Source organism: Rhinatrema bivittatum, chromosome 6 (assembly GCF_901001135.1).
Source record: "Rhinatrema bivittatum chromosome 6, aRhiBiv1.1, whole genome shotgun sequence".
Taxonomy (NCBI): Eukaryota; Metazoa; Chordata; class Amphibia; order Gymnophiona; family Rhinatrematidae; genus Rhinatrema; species Rhinatrema bivittatum.
Genome location: NC_042620.1, coordinates 256,637,880 through 256,663,817, shown reverse-complemented (window position 1 = coordinate 256,663,817; position 25,938 = coordinate 256,637,880). Strand labels below are relative to the sequence as shown.

The window sequence follows — 25,938 nt, the reverse complement described above, 5'->3', positions numbered from 1 at the left end:
GTCCTAGTAGCAGCTTCACTCCAGGCCCCATAGTACCACACACTGTTGCTACTTCTGGCTGTGGGGACAGACTGACAGCACTCTTCAGCTCTTCATTATTGAGAACTGCCTATTGGGCTAGCAGACTAAACAAAAACATTGAGCTCAACTGAGCTCCATACTGCCCCCACTCTGTCTCTGTAAATAAATAAATACATTCCAAGAAGTTGCTGGCTATGCAGCCACATAGGCTGCTGGAAATATCAGGCCACTTAAAGGTACAGCATCTACCCCCACTACCACTAATCTATGTATTTTTTAGCCTCTGGTTATTCCTATCTTCTATATTGAGGAGATCTGACTTTTTTCACTTTCCTGCACTGGATACAAGCAGCACAGCTCCTCTGTAATAATTCTTATAATTAAAACATTAAGGAAGTGGCTGGGTTGAGATTAGGAGCGTGGCACAGTAATGAGCGGTCAAGGCTTTCTTTAAGTGCTTTTATTCACAGTGCACACGGAACATCACCCTCAATGTATTCCTAAACTTGTCCGGGAAAACCTACTTAACTATCGCTTTTAACTAAACTGCCCTTAAAATACTTTCAAACTTAGCAAACAACCTTTAATGTTACTCAGTGTTCTTCTGTTAGCAATGTTATCAAGCAATTTCCAATGTTATTTAATGTTAATTGTTTCTCTGATGTTTTAATGTAAATCGTTGTTATAATTGTAAAACGGAGTGAAGGCTAACACCAAACTTCAGTTTATTTATTTATTTATTTATTTATTTATTTATTTAAGGGTTTTTATATACCGGGGCACGTTAGAAACATCACCTCTTCTTAAGACTCAATGTAATAATTGAATACTAATTATGAATGGAGTTATATTGTTAACTAAAATTTCATAAATAAAGAATTAAAAAAAAAAGAAACATCACCTCGGTTCACAGTGTAACATAACATAGCAACAAGCTTTACAATAGTTTAATGTCTAACAGAGATAAATCTAAGAGGGTAGGCAGATATAATATGTGGGAGAACTTCGTGTTTTTAGGTAAAGCAATTAAACAAAGGAGTCTATTTATTCACTCTTAACATGTGAAGATATGTCTAACAATTAACTATTAACATGAGAAAAGGGAATATATGTGGAAAGAGTTTGGGAGGGGGAAACAAGGTGGGAGAACAAGGAGGGGGTGGGATGTAGGGGGATAGGGATGTATGAGGAGGTGTAGATGAGGAGGGGGGTAGCTGAGGTAGAAATGTTAATGTGAATCAGTCGGGCAGGGTGACTGATTTCGGGTATATATCTATGGCTGCAGACAATCAATCAGGGTATGCTAGTTTGAAGAGCCAGGTTTTAAGATTCTGTTTGAATTTTTTTATAGCATGGTTCTTCAGCAGTAATCACAATTACAGGCAGGATTCATCTTCAAGCAGAGATGTGTCAGAAACTGCCTTTTCCTGGAGACCTGGGCCCTGTCTATTCCCATCTAGACCCAAATGTTTATTCCTACTCGCAGGGGCTCCACCCACAAAGAGATCTGTTTCTCTAGCTTTTAATGTGGACTAGGCTAGATGACTGGTCTGTGCTGGTTAAGGAGCGTTTTCAAGGAGACTCCTTCATGGGGAAACTCTAAGGGCATGCACTTCCCCTTAGCACTTTAGTGATAGAGGGGACCCCATGCTCTTCAGCCATAAAAAGGAAAGCAGAGTTGCTTACCTGTAATACAAATGGGTGAAATCATCAGATGGAGCCCGATATGGAAAACGTATGTCAAAGTTTTTAGAAGCCTTGACTAGGCAGAGTGAGCATGCCCTATACCATGTGTTCATGCATGGTCCCTCTTCAGCCTCGTAACATATAATTATGATTAAAAAAAAAAAAAAAAAAAAAAAAGGAGAAACCCAACTCTGCGGGGTGGTGGGCAGTTTCATGAGGACCAACATTCTACTGTCCTCGGAGAACACCTATTACAGGTAAGCAACTCTGCTTTCTCAGAGGACAAGCAGGATGGTAGTCCTCAAACGTGGATGAATCCCTAGCTACAGGCTGCCCCCAAACACAAAAGGGGACCAACAGACACCTAGCCAGGTGCCAACAGGCACAACACTACCGGTGCTGTTGGTAACAGAGAGGGAGACAGCCTGAACCGAAACAACGGGTCCTAGGCAGGGAGAGTTGAGTTCTACACCTCAAACAGGTTCTGGAGGGCAGACTGTCTGAACCTACTGTTGCAACAGCCATCCCTATCCGGATAGTAATGGGATGTGAATGTGTGGAGAGAACTCCACATCGCAGCCATGCAGATCTCCATGGCAACTGTTCGCAAGTGGGCCACCGATGCTGCCATGGCTCTGACAGAATGAGCCTTGACATGACCTCCAAGATGTAGTCACGCCTGGGCATAACAGAATGAGATGTAGTCTGCTAGCCAATTGGATAGTGTCTGTTTGGCAACAGCAATGCCCAACCTATTCTTGTCAAAAGAAATAAACAGTTGGGTGGAGCGTTTATGGGCTTCTGTCCACTCCAGGTAGGCGGCTAAGGCTCGCTTGCAATCCAAATTGTGCAGTGCTCATTAGCCTTGGTACGAATGGGGCCTGTGAAAGAATATTGGCAGGAGGATTGACTTGTTAAGTTGGAAATCCATTACCACCTTAGGCAGGACCTTAGGGTGCGTATGCAAGACCACCTAGTCATGATAAAACTTAGTATAAGGTGGATAAGACACTAAGGTCTGGAGCTTGCTGACCCTGTGCGCTGAAGTGACCGTCACCAAAAATATGACCTTCCAGATCAAGTACTTCAGGTCACAGGTATGCAGTGGTTCAAAAGGAGCTTTCATCAGGTCAGCTAACACCATGTTGAAGTCCCATGATACAGTGGGAGGCTTCAATTGAAGAAGGCCCCAACTATAGGTTGTATAGAGATGAGCGTACCGTCTACACCGTGATGGTATGTGCCAATTGCACGGAGATGAACTCTAGCGGAGTTGGTTTTAAAGCCAGCTTCCGATAGGTGTAGAAGGTAATCAAGCAGTTTTGTGAGGGCAGGAAAACGGATCTAAGGCCTTCTGCTCACACCACAAGGAAAACCTCCTCCACTTCAGTTAGCAGGCTTTCTAGTGGAAAGCTTTGTAGAAGCCACCAGGACCTGGGACACATCCTCTGAAAGATCACGTGGCTGCAGAATTAACATCCAGGCTGTGAGCAACAGGGCCTGGAAGTTGTGATGCCACAGCCTGCCTTGATCTTGCATGATGGGATCTGGGGAAGTCCCCAGACTGATCAGTTTCTGGATGGACAATTCCTGCAGGAGTGGAAACCAGACCTGTGTTGGCCAATGAGGATCATAGTCCCTCTGTCCTCATGAAGCTTCAAGAAAGTCTTCATTACTAGGAGAATCAGAGGATATGCATACAGAAAACTCTTGCCCTAGTGATGGACAAGGACATCCGAGGCTGGTTTGCTGTCTAACCTGTACAGGGAGCAGAACAGAGTCACCTTCCTGTTGCAAACAGATCTATGTCTGGACTCCCCCAGAGGCGGAATATCTGATTCGCTACTCCTTGGTCCAGGGACTACTCATGAGGTCTGAAGGCTCATCTCAACGCATTTACATTAGCTCCCCACCCCAGGGTAGATGCATTCATGGTTAGCACAATTTGAGCAGGGAGACTCCAAAAGGAAATCACCTGTTCCAGATTGGAAAGTATCCATCACAGGACAAAGAGTTCCTGAGAGACGGAGTGACTCAGATGCAATCCTGGAGTCTCCGAGTGGCCTGGTGCCATTGTGACCTCAGGGTCCATTGGGCTCTGCACATGTGTAAGTGTGCCAAGAGAGTGAAATGGACGGTCGGCTCTGTTGAACTTATGCCACAATCCAGGGAGGAGGACTCAGAACTAACATCAGGAAATATTTCTTCACGGAGAGAGTGGCGGATGCCTGAAACGCCCTTCTGGTGGAGGTGGTGAAGACAAAAATAGTGAAAGATTTCATAGGAGCATGGGATAAACACTGTGGATCCTCAAAGATCCAAGGATGGAAATGAAGAAAAGAGCATGGGGGTAACTTGCTGGTGTTGTGGTTATTACCCTTAACCAATAAGCCTTCAAACTGTTGATGCAACTCCAATATTGCTCTCTAGTGTAATGTCAGGGGGAAAAGAGAAAAAGGGGAAATAGGTTCAGACAGCAACCAACAAGGACATTAAATTTTAAGGTTTGGGAAAACAAACAAGCATGGGGTAACTTGCTGATGCGGCTGTTACTACCCTTAACCAATAAGCCTGATACTTTTGATGCAACCGTAGGCTTGCTGGGCAGACCGGATGAACCGTTTGGTCCTTTTCTGCAGTCATTTCTATGTTTCTATATATATACAGTCAACAAAGCGACAGCCCTATGGTGTGGCAAAAAGGCCCTGGCCTGAGCCGTGTCTAGCAGGGCTCCAATGAAGTCCAATTGAGGTGATGGACTGAGATGGGACTTTGGATAGTTCAGAACAAACCTTAGTGATCCAACATCTGAATGGTCAACAGATTAGTGGTCCCTGCCGGAGACATGCTCTTGACCAGCCAATTGTCCAGATACAGGAAAACATGCACTCTCAGTCTGCGGAGGTATGCAGCTACCACGGCCAGGCATTTCGCGAAAACCTACGGGGCAGACACGAGCCCAAACGGCAACACCCGGTACTGAAAATGCTGTTTTCTAACCACAAATCAAAATAATTCTTGTGACCGGGGAAGATCTCGATATGGGTGTATGTGTCCTTTAGGTCAAAGGAGTATAGCCAGTCCCCTTTTTACAAAAAGGGGGGGAGGGGGGGGGGGAATCAAGGTGCCCAGGGAAACCATCTTGAACTTTTTTTTTTTTTTTTAAACCTGTTCAAGGCCCTCAGGGCTAGGATGGGACCAAGTCCTCCTGTTTTCTTTGGAATCAGTTTTAAGAATCCCCACCCTCTTTACTCTGGTGGTATGGGTTCGACCACTCTGACCATTAAAAGTGAGGAGACTCCTCTTGTAGCACCTCCTGATGCACTACTGGCCCCCAATATGGGCAAAGAGGGCAATTTGGCAGGACACCCAATAGATTTCATTGGTACCCCTGGCGGACGATGGCAAAATCCACTGGTCTGAGGTTAGACTGGGCTACTGGTTTGCAAAGAACCATAGCCTGCCCTCGACCGAAGGGTCCATCGTCCTGGGTATGGGCAACCTGCTTATGCTCCCTATGGCCCAATCCAAACCCTGTTCCCGGAGTTGACTGAAGAGCTGGCTGGGGCTTGGGAGCTCTCTGCTGCCTGGGAAGGCTGCAGAGGATAGTACTTCCTTTGGCGAAAGAAAGATTTCCTTGGCCCCTGCCTCGATGACCCCTTGGAGGAAGAGGCCGGGTCCGGAGTACTGGTGGAGAGTTGTTGGAGGATCTCATGGTGGTCCCTGAGTTAGGGTGAGGGATGCTGTGGCCCATCTCCAATGTGATTCTCTCCAGTGCACGGCTCATCTGCGAGTCATTCCTGTACCTCTGGTCGGAGATCCAAGCCCGCAGCCATACCATTCTGCGGGCGCCGATTCCTGCTGCAGAGACCCTCAAAGCCATCTAGAAAACATTGTAGGTCGTACGGACCTTGTGTTTTCCGCACTCCGGACCCTTGTGCACCAGCGACATGAGGGTTTCTTGCTGCTGTTGAGGCAGCTGCTCAGCCACCTCCTGCACCTGCTTCCGTATGTCCCACATGTATTGGCTCATGTAGAGCTGGAAGGGGCGATGCGGGCAATAAGCATGGCGACTTGGAATGCTTTCCTCCCAAGAGCATCCATCCCTCTGTGGTCCTTCCATAGGGGGCGTCGAGGAGTGGGTCCGAGAGCGCTTGGCCCTCTTGAGAGTAAATTTGACCACCACCAACTGATGTGGCAGCTGACGCTTACTGAATCCAGCAGCCTTCTGGACAAGGTAAACTCTGCCCATCTTCTTATTCACGGGTGCCACTGTGAGGTGATGTTCCCAAATCCTCAGCAGCACTCCTTAAAGATCTCATGCACCAGGACCACCACAATCTCTCCTTAGGAGGCTCCACAAACTGAAGAATCTCAAGCATTTTGTGCCTGGCATCCTCTTCAGTCAAAAGCTAGAATGAGATGGCCTCTGCCATCACCCGTACAAAACCTGCGAAGGTTAGGTCCTCAGGGGGTGACTTCCTTCGCTCATCTGGAAGAGAAGGGTCCGATAGAAGACCATCCGAATCCTTGGAATAGGACTCCATGTGATCATGCCCCCAAGGACCATCATCTTCACTGTATGTCACAGGGCAGGAGGCCCTAGGCGCTCGGCCTATGTCCAGAGGTGCAGACAATGATGGAACTGAATGGGGGCAACAATCACCGTATCAGTAGGGGGAGGCCTCGGTGCCCCCCCCCGGGAACCAACGTCAGCTGGGTCAGTAACACACCGATGAGCACATTGAGCTTCTCCAGAAGTGGTATGAGGATGGGTGGCACCGGCTCAGGTGCCGTCGGTACCTCAGGTCCGAAGCCCCACAGTGCCCACTCCATTGCCAGCTAGATTCAATGCTCCAGCTCCTCCTCAAACGTTGCTGATGCCAACGCCAACTGGGAGGAAGGAAGGGTGGCTAGATCTTCATCGGATCTGCGAGGGAGATCGACAACTGGCACCAGAATTGGTGGAGACCATCGCAGACCCCGGGCACTGATGGAGGATGGGTATGCCATGCCATAGGGTCACTTCGGGGGCATCGCAGCAAAAACCGGTGTGTCCCCATGCCCAGCACCGTGCATCGACAGGGACCAGTGCTGATGCTTCTTGGTCTTCCCACGATGCTCAGTCCAGTCCTTCCCCAGTGCCGACGTCGAGGATGATGAATCCAGCCTCCTTGGCCCAGAGGAAATTGACAACGGTTGATCTCCGGTGCCCTTATCTACCAGCAAGCTCAACGGAACCGACGGTCCCACCGATGTCGATGGCGTGGTGTCCATCAGTGTGGCTCCAAGGTCCTTTGATGCCGAGGGCTTGGACTTCTTTGACCCAAAGAGGTTATCCATCTTCTCAAGTCGAAGCAAACGTCCCTTCAAGGTCATCTGGGTGCAGAAGTGGCAACCCCGGACATCATGCAATGCCTCTAGGCATAGGATGAAAACATCATGAGGATCAGTGATCGACATGGTCCTCTGGCAATGGGGGCATCAGTGGAAACCAGACGAGGCCATGACAGGGCAAAATAAAAGGGAAAAAGCACAGAACATTAATGGTGGGCATCGATGGCTAACAGGCCTCTGAGGCATGGGGGGAATCGACCACGAAAAGAAATTTACTCAAATGCCAAAAACCCTGACTGGGGCACTACAGGGAGGCACCAAAAGGGACCCAATGCCAGACCGATTGCAAAAAAACGTAAAAAAACTGAAGTTTTCCACAAGGCAAAAAGCCAAGATTTTAGAACTCAATCAAACCGTGAGGATCACAGTTCTGCAGAGAAAGAGAGACCCTGTGTGGACGTGTGGTATAGGGTATGCTCAGTGTGCCTAGTTAAAGTTTCTAGAAACGATGGCGGCAGGCAGACATAAGTTTTACGCATTGGGCTCCATCTGATGATGTCGTACACTTGTGAGGACTCTGAGAACTCTTCCTTCCCCACTCTTCAGAGGTCTCTCCCAACTCTACCTGCCAGCCAGTCCATGTCAGTTTAGGAGGTCAGCCAACCAGACCCTGGCATTAAAATGGTTGAGAAACATTGCACTAGGCCACCCACACATAGCAACACACTAAGACTCAGTCACACTTAAGGTTAACTCACCTACCTAGTTCCAAGATATAAAAGGGGAGGATGTTTCCTATGTACACTGTCTTCTAGCAGGACATTCCTACATAACCTTTGCGGAAAAAAAAAAAGGAAAAGTTTGTGTTAACTTTTGATGAGACTGTCCAATCACCATTAAAAGAGAATACAATTAAATTGTTTGATATATTCAAATAGAATTAAATTTCAGGTTGGGAACTCTTCTATTAAGCAATTTAAACTATAGATTACCAGACATACCAGACATCATATAGCCAAACTATAGATTACCAGACATCATAGCCAAACCCATTGCTGACATAATAAATATATCCCTAGAACAAGGCATCTTCCCCGAAGCCCTAAAATGTGCCATAATCAAGCCTATCCTCAAAAGACAACAACTGGACCCCTCCGATCCATCTCAAACTTATCCTTCATATCCAAGATCATGGAAAAACTTGTTAACCTCCAACTCTCAGAATACCTGGAAAACCATAACATAATGCACCCTGCACAACACGGCTTCAAAAAATCCCACAGCACCGAGACTCCCCTTTTATCACTCACAGACACGGCCCTCCGAGGCATTGACAACGGTCACTCCTACCTCCTGGTTCTACTCGACATCTCTGCCGCATTTGACACCGTAAATCACAACATTCTACTAACCTGACTGATGGAGATTAGCCTAGGAGAAAACACCCTCAGATGGTTCAGCTCCTATCTTTCCAACAGATCCTACAAAGTTCACCTCAATAACGCCGAATCAAAACAATTCCCACTCCCTCACGGTGTACCCCAAGGATCCTCACTCTCCTCCACCCTCTTCAATATATATATGCTCCCTCTCTGCAAGCTCCTCTCCAACCTGGACCTCACCTACTACATCTACACAGACGACGTCCAGATCCTTCTTCCCATCAAGGAAAATATACCTAACACCATCTCATTATGGGAATCCCTCTCCAGCCAAATAACAAACCTCTTCACTCAGATATCTCTGACACTCAACCACAAACAAACAGAAATCCTACACATCTCCAACAAAACCACCACAAAGACCGTACAAGAAATTGCATCCGTTCAACCAGACCTCCAATTTGCCAATGAAGTAAAAGACCTTGGCGTCACTCTAGACTCTGAACTCAACATGAAGAAACACATAAATTTAACAATCAAAGAGGGCTACTACAAGCTCCAAGTCCTGAAAAGAATCAAACCCCTCCTATTCAGACATGATTACCGCACAGTGCTCCAGTCCCTCATACTTTCCAAACTTGATTACTGCAACTCCCTCCTCCTCGGACTCCCAGCCTCCTCCATCAAACCCCTCCAGCTTCTACAAAACGCAGCTGCTAGATCGGTCACAAACTGCAGTCTTCTTCACACATCACCCCCTTACTAAAAGAGCTCCATTGGCTCCCTGTCACCTACAGAGCACAATACAAAAGCCTTACTCTACTACACAAAACCATTAACAACGATAATCACAAATGGCTAAAGAACACCCCCAACCATCACGACCTGCAGAGAAACCTGCGATCCCAAAACACTGGCCTGCTCACTATCCTGTCCACAAAACTAGCCCACCTCACCTCCACCAGAAAACGCGCCATCTCAATAGCTGGCCCATTCCTCTGTAACAAACTGCCCACTCAACTAAGACTGGAACCCTCCATCCAGTCTTTCAAATACCTAAAAACCTGGCTATTCCAAAAAGCCTACCACCACACAGACCCCACCCACCTCCCACAGCAGATATAATTACCCCTCAGCAGAAATAACTACCCCATCCTCCCAGTATTCAACGTCACCTACCTACACATTATTACACACTCCAATGCTACTATACACCGATGTACCAAGGCCACCACATTCCCCCTTCCAAGACACCATGTATCCCTTCTAAGAAACCTCAATCTTAAGTCCAATGACTTTTATGTTATAATGTACTGATAAGCCTCCTTAGCTCATTAAGTGATTAAGTTTTATGTTTCTGCAAAGTTACAATGTATCAAAAGTAAAACTCCTTAGTCCTACTAGTTTTCATGGTTATAACGTAAACCAATGTGATATACTCCAATGAATGTCGGTATATAAAATCAATAAAATAAATATGTTGATTCATCTGATGAATGGAGGAATCAGCCTGTTTGCTAAAGATGCTGAGATTTTGGGAGAAGATCCTGTAAACAAATGATGTTCTCTCCTCCCTTCCTAGTTTTTTGTGCTATTGTTATAGGTGACAAAATTGTGTCAAGAATACTAATATGCTATTTCAACATAGACAACATACATCAAAATTTAATGTCTGTTCAATGTAGTTGAAATTTGCTTGCCACAATTTGTACTTGTTGACTTAATAAAGTTTTTAAGTTAAAAAACAAGAGACAAGAGTGTTTCGTAAAACTTGTTTCAGCAGCAGGCATGACAGGTGTCAGGGAGAGCCCCAGGCCAGACCTATGTAGGCGGAATTTGTAAAGGGTACACAGATTAGTGAGCCTCCTTCCAAATCCCTGCTCTAAAAGTCCTTAGAAAGGTCTAAGAATACTGGAGCAGCTTTTCTTTGGAAGAACCAAGGATCAGTACAAGTTAAAAAAAAAAAAAAAAGATGAACATCTTACCTTAGATATAAAGAGATGTTTCAGATGAGATACTTTTGGTTTAGTAACAGATACAAGAGCAGTTTCCATCTGAGAGGAAGAAAATTAGGTATTATGAGCTGGAAGCCAAAATTGAACAATCAGACACTTAAGTTTCAAATACAGTGAAGTCCTTTGTTTTATAAGGAATCTTGTCCTTCAGCATGATCTGAGTGTTTACTGCAACCACGAAATTCTCCTTTAGCAAGCTGTCTATGCCTCAAACAACTTTTCTATAACTAGAAAGAAGACTGCTACAGATTCATTCCAAAGTTCTGGAAAGGCAACCAGCTCACTGAACTGACTAAAGATTCCATGCATACAACATGCATGAGCAAAACGGGAGGTGGAAAAATCTGTAACGAGGAGCACCACCTCATGAGAGCAAGGTCACCCCAAGAGGTGCTCTCTCCAAATGAGTTTGTTTCACACATTAAAAAAAAAAAAAAAGGAGTTGATGTTCAAAAATCTTTGTCTATTTTTAAATGAACAGCAAATCCTTGCTCCAAGAATAGGTGATGACTTTCACATTAAAAAAGTTATAGTGATCTGCTCATAACTGCAACTCCTGACTACATGCACTGCTTAAATAGACAGTACAGTAGTAGTAAATCATCCAGTAGTATAATTTTACCATAAGTACTATAAAATACTATAGCCAGGGCCAAATCTTAGAAAACCTACTTTTTTCTAAGTGCCTATGGTGATTATGCTGTTTGATTTACTACTACTGTACTGTCTATTTAAGCAGCGCATGTAATCAGGAGGTAGCAGTTATGAGCAGATCACTATAACTTTTTTTTTTTTTTTGTGAACATCATTACCAGTTCTTGGAGCAAGGATTTGCTGTTCACAGCATGTGTTAATTCATAAAAAAATTAATAATTCAGGTATAAGAATCAATACTTATCTAACATTTTTCTTTAAATTGTGGCCAGAAAGCTCCATAATATACAGTAATACTGTAGAAGTTAGTTAAATAGGCTCAAATAAGAATTCTCATGCACATAAAAGCAACAATTTTCAAATGACTACAGTGTCTACCCAGTCCCAGTGCACCATGCTCTTTCCAATCCTGAAAGCTCTGTGCAACTCCTCCGGCTATCTGCCCAGCAAGCCCATTAGCTAAATACTTCTATCCCCCCAGTTCAGTACACCACAGCAGTGCCTACGCCATACAAACACCATAAAAAGCTGTGCTTGGAATAGCACGCCTTCTCCCCCAAAATGCACATAAGTCTCCCAAGCTGGCCAATAGCAGCTCAGCCTGCCCCAATTTGGGGAGCTGCACAGCACACTAGGAAAGAGAAACCTGGAAGTCAGCTATGGCCAACCTGAGCTGGTCTCCAGCTTTCTGTAGCAGTGCCAACAAATAAAACAGTTAATGGACAAACACAAAACTTTCTCCAAAAACAAGCAGGATATATGTGGTCCTCACACGTGAGTGACATCATCGGACAGAGCAGAGACTCTAAAGCTTCCAGATTTCTGTCATGCTCTACTGAGCATGTGCGAGATGTCCTGCTTCACAGTGGTCACATAGGTCATCTCTCATTTCAACTTCTGCAGAGCCCAACAGTCACGTTTTTTCTTGATGACTTTTGAGGTTGTGTCTCAGGTATAAGTGATTTTTTTTAATGGCCTACCTCAGTTTCATTATTTTTCTTCCTCTTTATTCTTTCAGTTAGAGTTTTTGACAAAGCTTTAAAAGCTTCCTTACTTTTCTCACAGCTGCATTTCTACATTGTCCAGCCTTATTTTTCTGAAAATTGAGTCATCTGATTTTATTTCATCCATATTTTTGGCAAGGTCTCAGAAGGAGAAAGTGACCAGTGGCTTCAAGAAGTGCACCCAGTACTGACGTGTAATGTTGTTCACCAATCCCCACACTGTTGCATTCTGTGTCTAGTTGCTAGGCATGATATCTCGAGTTGTAGCACCTGTCAGAAGATGTCTCCAAGAGGTGTTCGTAATAGGCAAGAGCATATGGAGAAGTCCAATCCACATGCATTGGCAGCATTAATCTTGATGGACCCTGGAGTTACACTAGATATTGGTGGTGCATCAACATAAAAAATGTATAACTCCTCTTTGAAGTTGAGCACCGATAGAGGTCTGGAGACAGAGAATTCTCTAGTTCAACTCACCCAAAAACAAATGATTCTTCGTCATTGGTATCAACATTGGGAGATATCAATGTGGAGCAAAGGCTAAGAAGCATCAACATCGGCCCCCTTTGATGCACTATGCTGAGAGTAGGGAGATAATGGCAACTGCCATATGTCCTTCCAAGCATCTTCTCAGAGGCATCTTTTCACCCTCCTAGGAACCTAGGAGGATTGCAACATTTTCTGAGGGCCCAGGTTACTGCCACCGATACTCCTTAAGTGACCCTCTCAAGAGAATGTCACATCTTCTCCAGCTTCCAATGCTCCATTAGCATTGAAAATATTTGAGAAGAAGGATCCAGGAAATGCTAGACTGCCAGTTTGCTAACAGTGATAATGATGCAAGCACAGGTACAACTGATCCTGGAAACTCTGACTACACCTGTCAGTATCATAGTGGTACCATTGGCCCAAAAGTGTACTAGTATTAGTGCTAACTAACAAATGTTAACATCTAGTGCATTTGTGGAAGGGACAGGGGGAAGAGTCCCCAATACTCCTTGTTGCACTGGAGTCTACACCAGCCCCCAAGCCAGCTGAAGGCATCTATAGGGTTGCTAGATAGGGGCAGGCAACTTGACAAGTCCATGAGACTAATACGGAGTCTGAGCATTCTTGGGTTATGATTATGGATCTGAGGACTACTCTGATCAAGAAGAGTTAACAGGTCTTCCCTCAAACTCCTCTCCGCCACATGAAAGGTTTCCACCAAAGAACCTCTCCTTCACCGATTTTATTGAGGTAATGTCCAAAGATATTACATTTTAGTAGGAGGCAGAGACTGAGCTCAGGGCAAAAAGATTGGATGTCCTCCAATTTCTCCATCCCTTAAGGAAACTGTGACAATATCTGTCTGGGATATCTTAAGGAGGTACAGATGAGAATGTGGGAAACCTCCATCTCAGTATTATCTGTCAGCAGGAAGACAGATGTGATGTATCATGTCCAGAAGGCTCCCAGATTTGAGAAGCGACAGTTGCCTCATCAGTCTGTAATCAAGTCCGCTTTCAAGAGACCCAAGAGGACAAGGCGTCATCTCTTAGCAAACTAGAAAGAGATCCTCATTCCCTGGAGCTTGCTAAGAGAAAGGTTAATCAGAATGTTATGCTCAGTTCCTACATAGCTTCCAATCAGCTTTTCCTACACCAGTATATGCATAACATTCTGCAAAAGGCAAATGATCTCTAAAAAAAACTCTCTTTGAAAAAAAGCACAATCTTATAGCACTAGTGGACAAAGGTAAAGAGCATGGAACATACTTGGTAAGGTTGACCTATGATGATTCTAGGACAGCATCAAGAGCTTCTGCCACAGGAACTGGTTCCTGTACAGTCTCATGGCTTTGGGCCTTAGACCTATGTCAGATGTGCAGGAAAGACTTGATGACATGCCCTGAAAAGGAGATAACCTCATTTGGGGATATGGTCAAAGAAATGGTGAATCAGAAAAAAAAACAAAAAAACCCAACACTACTGTTGTATAGTTCAGACCCTGTCTGCAGCCACTTCTGAGCTGAACTCCACATCAACATGTAGGTACTCAAATGAAGAGGCATTATTCTTCACCCCCTCATTTCCATCAGCAACAGGCACCTCGCTCTCAACCCTAGGCTCCTTAAACCCCATTCTAGAAAAAGAAGAATAGCCATGAATTTAAAGGATGTTTGCACCCATATAGGGATACATTCAAGTCACAGGAAGTATCTCAAATTTGCAATAGGAAAACACCACCTCCAATGTTACATACTGTCATTCTAACTAGTGCTCGCAACACATTTATTTACTATGGGCCTGATGTTCAAAAGAATTTACATGCTTAAAAATGTTTTACATGTTTAAATGCACTTTACCCGTGTAAGTGGGCTTTTGAAAATTGTTACAATATATGCCATTAAATTGTCCATAGGATTTTTCTGTGTAAGTACATTTTTAGCAGGTAAATGATTTTTGAAAATTGCTATAGTAGTATATTACATTTATGCACTTAACTCCTTTGAAAATATCTAGCCGTGGTTGCAGCATATGTATGCAAATTAGGGCTGCACATATTTCCTTCCAACATTTTTCCCCAGTCTACATGTCCACAAAGGGAAATAAGCCTTGCACAGTTTGGATTGCAAAAGAACCTTAGCATTCCATTCAGGGCATACTGAAGCGCTTAGAAAGTCCACCCAGTTTATTGTTTCTTTTGAACATGGAGAAGTTCACACTGGCTAGTAAGATAGCAGAATGCATCTCTTTCTGTTATGCCTAGGCAGGGCTAACTTTGGAAGGCCTTCAAGATTCAGTGTCAGAGCCATGGTAGCATTGATAGCCTATCTGAGATTAGCTGCCATGGAAGATATTTGGAAGTCTGTATGTGGATTTCCATTCACACATTTCCATCACCTTATTGTTCAGATAGGGATTTCTGATATGATAGAAGAGGTGGTCAGTCTGTCTTACAAGGTCTTTTTGAGGTTCTGAAACCAATTCCATCTCCATGTCTGCTGAATTATTGAAGCTTATGTTGCAAATATATCATATTATGCTGCTACTTTTGATGATGTTATTCTGATTAATGATGGTCTATGTTTGTCAGAGATATGATAAAACTGTATTTCATCTAGGTCAATAAAAAGAATTTAAAAAAAAGGAACCTACTCCATCCCATCTAGGTCCTTTGCTTACAAAAACCACTGTGTACTCACTGGCAACATTTGGTTGTGTATCTTCTCTTTTGTTGAAAGCAACCTGTAACAAGGGATTCAAAAAGTGTGAGGATTACACATCCTGCTTGTCCTTGAGAAAGAAAACTTCCTTGCCTGAGCAGGTGTTCTCTTGAGATAGGATATTTGTCCTCACAAAATCCTCCCATCTCCTCAAGGAGCTAGTTCTCCAATTAAAGCTATATACGAATTGAAGAGGTTCCCGTGAAATCACCATGACACAGGATGTCCTGCACATGCTCAGTACATCATGTCAGAAAATTCTGGAAGCTTGAAAGCTCCTTTTTCCACCCTGCCATATTTTTCCTTCCCTGGCCTGATCTAATAGCAAAGGTAGAAAGGATGGAGGTGTTTCTTAGACCCTGCCAACGGAACAGCAAGAAAATGCTTGAAGGGAGAGAAGATAAGAACTACTGTGCCCACTTCTCCACGGTCCATCCCCTAGCCCAGCATAGGATACTATGCTGCAGAATGCCAATATTGTTGGAGGTGGTAGGACAGTTTGTGTGCTGGTTGCTGGATTCATGAGGAGAGCATGATGGGTCCAAGCACTGCCAACCAAGACATTAGGAGAGCGGCCATCAGCGTTACAGATGCCGCACATTGACATCATTATTTAAATGCTATGGTGTCTGTAACTCTTGATGGGGTACTTGCTAAGCTGGAAGATGATAGTCATTTCAGATAAATGTTACTATTTTTATAAGCATTTTGACACCAGGGCACATGGAACTGGCTTTCTTTTTTCTTATGTTAGAACCACATGCATAATAAATGGACTTAGCCCCTGATGAAGCATTGAAAAGCAGCTGTTTTTTTAATTGAATGTGGTGGATTCTTCAGTGAAAATTTATAAGATAAGTTCCTCACATTCATTAGTTATCTGACTCTTGCTTATTTTAATTGCAATGCTAAAAAAATTCAAAGTTTAAAAATTTATCTCAAAAAGGATTGTGTGTTGAAGACTAATGATTATATAAAATACTAGAGTATTACAGTGGCCGAGTGATTGTTAAGCACAAGTTATAATGCTTTTATGTCCCACTCCACTCTGATTTATATGAAGGTCTTTTATACCATTTGTGAAAATTGGAGTTTTTTCCTTTTTGTTTATCTATAGTGGCAACACTTCAAGGTGTATTTGGCAGTTCTTTTCAATCAAGACAATGGCTCCCAAAAGACTACGAATATTTCTGCATCTTTCCCCAAGTTGTGTGGTAGAGAAAAGTTTTTCATATGAATCAAAAGGTGAAGAGTAGACGGTGTATCCCATGAGAAGAATGCTAAACCTGAAGAGAGCTACACGAGGATTACTCATTTCCTCTTCATCACTTCATGCATCTGACGAAGTGGACACTGTGTCCTCGAAAGCTCATGCTTCAATAAATTGGTTGGTCTATAAGGTGCCACCCAACTCCCGTCATATCATGTGTAATGTCATCTTTTACTTCCAGGCCAAATGAAAAATATTTGTCACAATAGTTTACCTCCCCAAGTTCCTTCCTTCTCAGAAATTAAAATACCAGGAGGCATGTGACTCAGTTCAGTAGTACAAATAGAATATAAGCCACTCAAATTATGTTTAAATCTGTTATTGAAACATGAACAAAATAACAAACATAAGCCAGGGTGAGTGGATTCTGCATCACCCTGCACTAAATACAGAGTAATACATTCCTGATTACACTCAGATTACACACACCCATATTATGGCCAGATAATGATTGCTTCGTGTGTCATCCTTCTCAGGTTGTATATATGCAGACCTGCCAGCAGAAGACTCTCATAAAATTACTGGGCCAAAACGAAAATATGCAGTATAGTAACCAGGCTAGACAAGTCTGTGAAGCTTGGAGATCTTGATATCCTATCCCATCCCATGCTGCAACCAATATTCACTGCTTGATCTTTAGCAAATTACTGAAAACCCCACAAAATAACTGACTTGTAAAAGGTGTTCTCTGTGAACAGCAGGATAAGTAAGCAATATAGAAGTGAACCTAACAGAGTTGGTTTTGAGACCAGACTGAACAATGTAGGAGGTTTCAAAGCAGTTGGGTTTTTTTTGTGGGACATGAGAAAGGATCTAGAGTTCTGCCCTCACATCAGAAAGAAAATCTCATCCCATAAGATTTTCTTGTAGACTCTTTCTTAACAGGCAGGAGGACTCGAGACACCACATCACAGAAACCTAAAGAGTGAATCATCTCGCTCTCAACATCCAGGCTCTGAGGGCCAGACTGGAAGTTGGGATGGAGAAATGTTCCCCAGTTTTGCAAGATCAGAGGTGGGGAAATCCCTAAACAGATTTTTTTCCTGAAAATTCCCAAAGAAGCAATAACCAAAACCTGTCTTGGCCAAAAAGAAGCTATATGAATCATAGTTCCTCAGTCCCTTCTGAGTTCTGTTAAGGTCTTCACAACCAGGAGTATTATGTTTGGTCAGAATAAACAAGGAAAAACAGATTCACTTCTTCTGTATTGAGAAGCTGTCAGAGGGGGGAACTGGGACATCTCTCGCAGGATGACCTTTAAGGGCTATTTACCTGATAGATAGAGAAAGACAACATCCTGATGGATAAGCTCAGTTGGGTCTTTGACCCTCATGAGTGGACCCTGGATCACAATGTGAAAAGAGTTTTCTTGCATGGGGAACACTAATGATAGATATGTTTGTGACCACTCTTCACAGAAAGGTCCCATGTTTGTATTCCAGGAGAGAATCAGAGGGCAACTTGGCCTTGGATGTCTCTTCCCTGCATTGGGTGTCAAGTCTTTTATATGCGCATCCTCTGATTGTCTGGACCAGGACAAATGTGTTGGTGACCTATCTCTGAAAGGCTTTAGAGCAGCGTTTCCCAACCAGTGTGCCTTCAGACCTGATCAGGTATGCTGTAGAAAAGTCACCACTGCCTGAGCTAACACCACATTGAGGTCCCAAGACAGAGCAGCAGGCCTGTCAATTAAATCAGTCCCTGCATGAAATGCACCAACTATAGTCTGTTCAGAAATGGGCGTACCATCTACACTGTAATGGTATGTGCCAATCGCATTAAGATGACTCTAAGATGGTTTTTAAGCCAGCCTCCGATAGGTGTAGAAAATAGCAAGCAGTTTTTGTGTGGGGCAGGGGAACGGATCTAGGGCCTTCTGCTCTCACCACAGGGAAAACCTCCTCCACTTCATTCCATAGGACTTTCCAGTGGAAGGCTTTCTAGAAGCCATCAAGACCAGAGACACATCCTCTGAAAGATCAAGCAGCTCAACATCCAGGCTGTGAGTGACAGGGTCTGGAGATTGGTATGCCTCAGCCTGCCCTGATCTTGCATGATGAGATCTAGGGAATTCCCCAGATTGATCGGTTTCAGGATGGACAACTCTGGCCAATTAGAGGCTATGAGGATCATAGTCCCTCTGACCTCGCAAAACTTCAAAAGTGTCTTCGCCACTAGGAGAATAGGAGGATACACGTACAGTAGTCCCCTTGCCCCAATGATGGACAAGGACATCCAAAGATGGTTTGCTGTTTGTCTTGTATAGGGAGCAGAACCGAGGTACCTTCCTGTTGCAAGGGGATGCAAGCAGATCTATTTCTGGGCTCCCCCAGAGGTGGAATATCTGATTCGCTACTCCCTGGTCCAGGGAATACTCGTGGGATGTGAATGCTCAACTCAGCCTGTCCACTACCACGTTCTCCATCCCGGCCAGGTACATGGCCCTGAGTACCATTCCATGGGATAGGGCACAAGACCAGATCTGGATCACTTCCTGACAAAAGAGGTACGATTGATTCTGTGCCTCCCTGCTTGTTGACATACCACATGGCTACTTGGTTGTCGGTCTGGATCAGGACAACTTTGTTGGAGAGCTGATCTCTGATGCCTATAGCACATACCTGATTGCCCAAAGCTCCAAGAAGTTGATTTGACAAGAACATTCCTGAGCGGACCACAATCCCTGGGTGTCAAGCCCCACCCCAGGGTAGATGCATCTGTGATTAGCACAATTTGAGTAGGAAGCCTCCAAAAGGAAATCCCCCATTCCAGATTGGAAAGTACCCGCCACCAGGAAAAAAAAGAGTCCCTGAGAAACGGGGTGACTCGGTTGCAATCCTGAAGGCTCAGAGTGTCCTCGAGCCACTGCGACCTCAGGGTTCACTGGGCTCTGCACATGTGTAAGCATGCCAAGGGAGTGAAATGGATGATCACGGCCATGTGGCCCAACAGCCTCAGCATGTGCCAGGCTGATACCTGCTGGCTCTGTTGCACTTCTGTCGCAATGGTCGCTAAAGTGACGGCCCTTTGGCATAGCAGAAACGCCCTGGCTTGAGCTGTGTCTAGCTTGCCTCTGATGAAGTACAATTGAGGTGACATACTGAGATGGGACTTTGAGTAGTTCAGAACAAACCCCGGTGACTCCAACACCCAAATAGTCAAGTGCATGGACTGGGTGGCCCCTGTCCGAGATGTGCTCTTGACCAGCCAATCATCCAGAGATGGGAAAACATGCACTCCCAGACTGCAGAGGTGTCCATGGAGTGGCAAAAGCCTGAACGGCAACACTCGGTACTGAAAATGCTGATTTCCCACCACAAATCAGAGATACTTCCTGTGACCTCAGAAGATCTTGATATGGGTGTATGCGTCCTTTAGGTTGAGGGAGCAAAACCAGTCCTGATTTTGCAAAAAAAAAAAAAAAGGGGGGGGGGGTGGGAAATCAAGGTGCCCAGAGAAGCCTTTTGGGGTTTTTTTTTTTAAGAAACCTGTTCAAGGCCCTCAGATCTAAAATGGGATGGAGTCATCCTATTTTCTTTGGAATCAGGAAGTACCTGGAGTAGAATCCCAGCCTCTTTGCCCTGGTGGTATGGGCTTGACCGCTCTGGCCATTAAGAGGGAGGAGAGCTCCACTCGTAGCACCTCCTGATGTGCTACCGGCCCCCAATATGGGCACAGAGGGCAATTTAGCAGGACACCCAAGAGATTTAATTGGTACCCCTGGCGGACTATGGACAAAACCCACTGGTCCAAGATTACACTGGGCCACTGGTTTGCAAAGAACCATAGCTTGCCAGAGACTGGAGGGTCCATCATCCCAGGTATGGGTAACTGGCTTATGCTCCCTTCGGCCCAGTCAAAACCCCATCCCCAGAGTTGCTGGCTTGTGCTTAGTAGCTCTCTGCTACCTGGGAAGGCTAAAGGGAGCTCTGATTGTGTTGACAGGATCGATGAGGCAGAGGACAGTACTTCCTATGGCAAAAGAAAGACTTCCTTGGCCCTGGACTCGATGACATCCTGGATGAAGAGGACGGGTCCGGAGTGCTGGTGGAGATTTGTTGGAGGGTTTCATGATGGAGCTGGAGTTGGGCCCCAGCATCCTTCACCCTTTCCATGAAAAGATTCGCTCCAGTGTACGGCATGTCAGTGAGTCGTTCCTGAACCTCCGGTCGGCGATCAGAGGCCTGAGGCCATGCCAGTCTTTGGGCACCAATTCCCGCTGTAGAGATCCTCGATGCCATCTCAAAAACATCATAGGTCACGTGGACCACATGTTTTCTGCACTCCAAACCCTTATGTACCAGTGATATGAGGGTGTCTTGCTGCTGTTGAGGCATCTGCTCAGCCACCTCCTGCACTTGCTTCCAGATGTCCCGTGATTATTGGCTCATGTAGAGCTGGCAGTCAGCAATGCGTACAATAAGCATGGCACCCTGGAACACCTTCCTCCCAAGAGCGTCCAATGTCTGTGGTCCTTCCCTAGATACGCCAAGGAGTGAGTCTGAGAGCACTTGCCTCTCTTGAGGGCAGATTCAACCACCAATGACTAGTGGGACAGATGACACTTACTGAATCTGGCAGCCTTCTGAATGAGGTAAACCCCATCCGCCTTCTTGTTCACAGGAGGCACTGTGAAGGGATGTTCCCAAATCCTCAAGGATCTCGTGCACTGGCACCACCATGATCTCTTTAGGAGGCTCCATTAACTGAAGAACCTGAAGCATTTTGTGCCTGGCATCTTCTTCAGTCAAAAGCTGGAATGGGATGGCCTCCGCCATCACCCTGGATTGAAATTACAACTGTCTTGGGTGCAGGCTAAACCTGGAGACAATACAAATCAAGCAAATCTAGGCATTGCAGCAGTTGCTTATGTGGGTCCCATCTTACCTTGATCTCAGACTCCAATTCAATGTTTCTAGGCCCCCCACTTGCAATGGGCTAGGGCAGGTCCCCCTTCTTCAACCAGGGCCTTGGTGATGTCACTTCTGAACCCTTCTTCAACTGTGTTCGCTAACACTTCTTTATTTTACTTTCCCAATAAGATACTGAGGCTCTCAAGACTGAAGTATCCCTCTCACTGGGATTTGCATAAAAGCTGGTAAGAAGGGGAGGTGTCTCAATTTCAAAACTTGAACAAAGTCCATGCAGCAGAGGCATTCCTTTAATTGCTTTTATTGTTAATCTTTACTGGTGCCATCTCAGCTTTATTGTCCAATCAGAAATGCAATTCTTCCACAAATAATTACAGTCAAAATTGTTAAGTTCAAACAAAACAGCAATCAATTCTGCCAAACAGGCTATAAGAACATACCATACTGGGTCAGACCAAGGGTCCATCAAGCCCAGCATCCTGTTTCCAACAGTGGCCAATCCAGGCCATAAGAACCTGGCAAGTACCTAAAAACTAAGTCTATCCCATGTTACTGTTGCTAGTAATAGCAGTGGCTATTTTCTAAGTCAACTTAATTAATAGCAGGTAATGGACTTCTACTCCAAGAACTTATCCAATCCTTTTTTAAACACAGCTATACTAACTGTACTAATCACATCCTCTGGCAACAAATTCCAGAGTTTAATTGTGCGTTGAGTGAAAAAGAACTTTCTCCGATTAGTTTTAAACGCGCCACATGCTAACTTCATGGAGTGCCCCCCTAGTCTTTCTATTATCCAAAAGAGTATGGGTTGATCAGGTTCTCAAACAGAGTCCTGCTCCTAGTTGCTTTCTCCAATCTAGGCAGTACAGGGAAGTTTTATCTAGTACTGCATTGTTTTTTGCTCCTCTCTGACAAATGTTACACTGAGGCAACTATTACCATTAACTAGGAGTGTCCATTCTACCTGGCTCATGCTGGCTTACAGCTCCAAATACTTGGTTAATAGATGCGAGTACAGCCAGTAAACTTTAACACTTTGGTTTACTAATAGGGGCCAGCTTACCCCCTATATGGCTTCCAGACATAGCTGTTATTTAGGAAGAGCCTGTCCTCTGAGGCTTAATGTTATTTCTTGCTAATTAGGAGGAAGGCATTTATTTACCCATGTGCAGCTCACACATACAGCTTACTAATTAAAGAAGGTCTTTTACTTCTGAGCATATCACAAATGCAGCTTTTTAATTTAAACCAAAAAAAATACTTCTGTGCACTTCATAACTGCAGCTTATGAAGTGAGGAAAAACTTACTTCTGGGCACATCATAAAGTCTCTGCTTATAAAAATGCATAGCATGCTGCAGCATTCACATACCTTCTTTTTTACTTCTTTTAAATACCTGAGTCCCCTTGTGCAGCAGCACAACCTGGGCAGTGCTCAGCACAGGTCCTGCCTTGGAGTCCTCACCATCTGAGTTTTCTTCCATGGTGAGAAAGCTGCTTTCTTTCACAAGGTTGATTGTGCAAGGCCTGTTTCCTCCTCCTCCTCCGCATCCCCCTTGTGTGCCAAAAGCCTTCACCTTTACACAGTTAATAGCCAATCTATGGGGCTGATGCCATAAGGTGCGCCCAGCCCAACACGCAGGTTAAGGAACATTTGGACGCACGTTTTGGACACGCGTCCATAACTCCCGATGCAGTAAGTGGATTAGCGCGTACAAAACGAGCACGTAGCCAATAGCGCTCATCATATGTAAATTCCAGGTAGATGAAGCTATTAGCTATTACCTTGTGATGCAAAAAAATCCCCATGCGCCCAAGGTGCACTTTTTAACCCATAAAATTTTCATGCTTGCACTGGAGCAGGTGAAAAGTTTTCCCGTGTGTCAAGGGCTCAACTTAAAAACAAACAAACTGCTTTTCTGTGGTTCCTCCTACTTCGCGATACTAAGTAGGAAGAACCACAGAAAGCAGCACCATGCAAAAAAAATGTCTTGACATTTAAAAAAAAAAAAAAATTGGGTTGGACAATATACACCCACAATATACACGCTCTGGGCCATAAATATTGTATGTGCGTATTGTGCCGGTAAGTTAGCTGCTGCGAGATAAAACGGCACTCGTAAATTGAGCACCCATTTTCCTAACCCACACACAGCCACGTTTCCTGAGCGCCGGATGCTATGGATGCACAATTTATCATTAGCACATCCTTTTTAGCGCGGCAGATCATTTGCTCATTGCATTGGTTGCCCAGGAGAGAGGCAATTGTGTGCACATTAAAAAAAAAGCGCACCCATTTTGGATGCACATTTTTAGCTCGTCCATAGTGCATCGGCCTGTATGTGGGGTTAGTGACTGTACCCCAAGCCTACTCCTCTCAGCTGAGACTCTTCTAAGGCTAGTGAGCAAAGGCAGCAGGGAAATGAGGTTTCCTGTTCCTTTTAGCCTATTTAGATCCTAACCAGATCTTACCTTTCAGTTCTGAAGTACCAAGCTCTGCACAGAGACTAAGAAACTTATTAGTGAATCATCACAGATGTCAAAGCCTTCAGTGCCAAAGTCAATGGGCTGGATTTTTCTTTTGCAGTAATGATTTCCTGAAGCCTTGATTGCTGGAACCTGATGGCACTGAGCGACATTTTTTAGCAGAAGCCACATGCAAGGACATCATGTCCTGGTCACAGATATCACATAAATACTTTGTGATGATCTGAGAGAGAGAACTGTAGTGAAGAGTGCTTGAAGCTGCTAGTTTTGTTTCTGGTCACTGCGAGAAAAATAGCCAAAGCAAAATTAAAATCTGATAAAATCTTTGCAGAAAAGAGGATGACTTAGGTCAATTAACGGGAATTACCAACTTCTGGAGAAAATATATACCCCTCGGGGCCAAGCAACCAGCAATGAAAAACAAATGAAAACATGACTAAGGTACTAGACGTTTTTGGAATGGCCGAGGAGGCCCAAAATGCAAAGAAGAAAGCATTGTTTTTAAAATATGGGACAGCAACACATCCAGAGCCACTTTAAACAAAAATAGACTGAAAGGGGCTCCTGAAAAAAAGCCTTCTATATTTTTCCAGAGCTTTGCAAAAAGATTCTACATCAGCCCAAGAAGATGTCACCCACTTGATTCATCCTGCTCTTCAGGGAACACCAGAGACTAGGATTCTACAGATGCCCTGGGGCTCTGTGGCTTCTAAGCCATTGACTGATTTGCTAAAGATAGGAAAAACAATCAGGTGATAAAAGAATTTAGTACTACTAAAACTTGTTGGCAAAGACTATCACTGTACTACACATTTTCTGGGTTTTATGAACATGTGATCCCAGTACACAAATATTGCAAACAGTATATAATTGTGAATAACCTTCACTGACTGGCTCACTTCCCTCACCCTCTCTTTGTTCCCAGAAAAGGCAGTTGCTGGTCACACTGTAGCATTAATTTCCGGCATGATAAAGCAAAGTTTAAATCAATATCCAGAACTCAGTAACCTTTCAAAGCAAACAGCAAGGGAATAAGTGCAGCGTGAGAGAAAGGTTTGGCCATGCCCCTCCGTGCTGAATGTGGAAACCGTGAGGGGAAGTCTTCAACGTACTGAGGGAAGATCTACTTATCTGCTTCCAAAATTCACCCGAGTACTTAATACCTCTGCCAAGGACAATGTAGTGGCAATACCGTACTCTTGGCTCTTGATTTGGCTGAAACTCAGCTAAGGCTTTACTATGACCTTTTGCCTCCCTTCAGGGTCAGTAATTCATTCATTCATTCATTTGGCTCTCAAGAAGTACTGTACAATTTAACCACATGGCAAATTAAAAATAGCATGCATCACATGACGCTTCCCCTCCTTCTATCTGATGGCCAAGCTCCTGGGAGCAGTGAGGGACATTACAGTCACCAAGCAGCAGCAGCAGCAGCACCCTAAGTTACTGACTCCAACTGGTTCATATCCTTTTGAAGATGCAGTCTCCAGGACCGAGGTTTCATCAGGGACTTACACAAACCCTCAACCACTTTCTGTAGAATGATAAAATATCCTAAACAGACATCCATATACTGAGTTACATTATAGGTCTCGTTAAAAAAAAAAAAAAAATTTTACAGAGGGTCTTCACTTGGGCAGAAAATCAAAGTGGCAGCAGCACAAGACGAATGGGCAACATGGGAACAGACAGAAAAGAACCAATCCCGCACGGAGTCCCTTATAACTCCTGCTCTCAAAGCAAAGCTAATCAGACAGGTCAGCTTCTTCTTGCTGGAATTATTTGGATAACTTGGCTTTGAATTTCAACAGAATGGGCTACCTGGAAATCGCTATCATGGGCTTGCCAGCTGCATCGCTATCCGAAGATGACTCCTGTGGAGTCTGAATTGGCAGGGTAGGATAGTGGGCAAGGCATTACGCTCTGAAAATGGAGCCCCTCCCCCCAGTGTATATCCTTCACCTGTCAGCTCACAGTTTGACCTTCACCAAGTTTTTAGAT

General features: G+C 44.4%; 1 protein-coding gene across 9 annotated transcripts in view; it reads right to left on the bottom strand.

The window, feature by feature from the left end:
- Positions 1–25,938, bottom strand: part of BCKDK (branched chain keto acid dehydrogenase kinase) — a 133,398-nt gene that overhangs the window by 92,258 nt on the left and 15,202 nt on the right. The window contains exons 1-3 of one of the 9 annotated variants that reach the window (XM_029606888.1): positions 22,823–22,859; positions 10,412–10,480; positions 7,807–7,878 (exon numbers count right to left, since the gene is read on the bottom strand). The exons of 1 other annotated variant lie outside the window; for it this stretch is intronic. The gene's annotated coding sequence lies outside the window, so the exon portion shown is untranslated. Of the gene's footprint in view, positions 1–7,802; positions 7,879–10,411; positions 10,481–13,856; positions 13,964–21,464; positions 21,610–22,822; positions 22,881–25,938 lie in introns of those variants that run through there. 7 more of the 9 variants (XM_029606886.1, XM_029606887.1, XM_029606885.1 and 4 more) reach the window with 7 other exon arrangements.